This window comes from Notothenia rossii, assembly GCF_949606895.1.
Source record: "Notothenia rossii genome assembly, chromosome: 4".
Lineage (NCBI taxonomy): Eukaryota > Metazoa > Chordata > Actinopteri > Perciformes > Nototheniidae > Notothenia > Notothenia rossii.
Genome location: NC_136902.1, coordinates 12,526,638 through 12,527,558, shown reverse-complemented (window position 1 = coordinate 12,527,558; position 921 = coordinate 12,526,638).

Below are 921 nucleotides of genomic sequence, written 5' to 3'. Positions count from 1 at the left end.
CCAATTAAGTCATAAACAAACATTGGAATCTAGTTCTTGATATATTAAAGTAAGCAATGTGCTTCATCCTAAAAATAATTCAACACTGGGAGCAGCCAACAAGCATTGTGCCGAAAGGGGTTCTGATGTGAGAAAAGATACAGTACTAGAAACAGGAATTCCTGAAACTCAGTGATAGCGATGTTGAGAACATGTCATTATTTCAAATGTAACACAAATCTATAAACCTTGAAAACTAAATGTCAAGGTGCAATTTATCACTGGAATGACATTTAATGGCGTCTTCCTACGTAGAAAGCATGGCGCAAGGAAATGCTACCAAACGTGACATTAGGAAACAAAACATAAATGGAGAAAAGGCCACTGTGCAATTCAAAGAGACCACTTATATAAGGGATTGAAATCAACTAACACATTTTCACAAAATATGGAAGAATTTCAGTTTTTAAGACCTTGCAGTTCATGAAAATGTGTCAAGATATTAATAGTATTAAGATGCATTTTGATATTTCTTTTGGATTGACGAAGTGGAGGGAAAAGGCCAGCTGCAACACATTGCACTGATTGCCGTGAAACACAAGCACTACAATTGCAAAACTGCTTTCATGACTTCAAAACATTTTAACACCGATATTGCAAAACGCTAGTCAAAATAAGAAAGGTTTTCTCTACCAAACACTCCTGTGGAAAGATCTGGAAAAACTCCCTATTGTACAAGGCTACATTTCTGAAGACAAACCCAACTACACAACGGACTCGCATCAAAAACTCCAGCGAAGAAACTAAAAGGCCTTCTTGAAAAACTTGTGACTCATAAAAGCATAAAAAGAAGATGCAACACATGTATGCCTCGTAACATTAACACACATTCTGCCAGAATAACATGAGCAGCAGCCACACCAATTCCTGCGTGGGACAGCT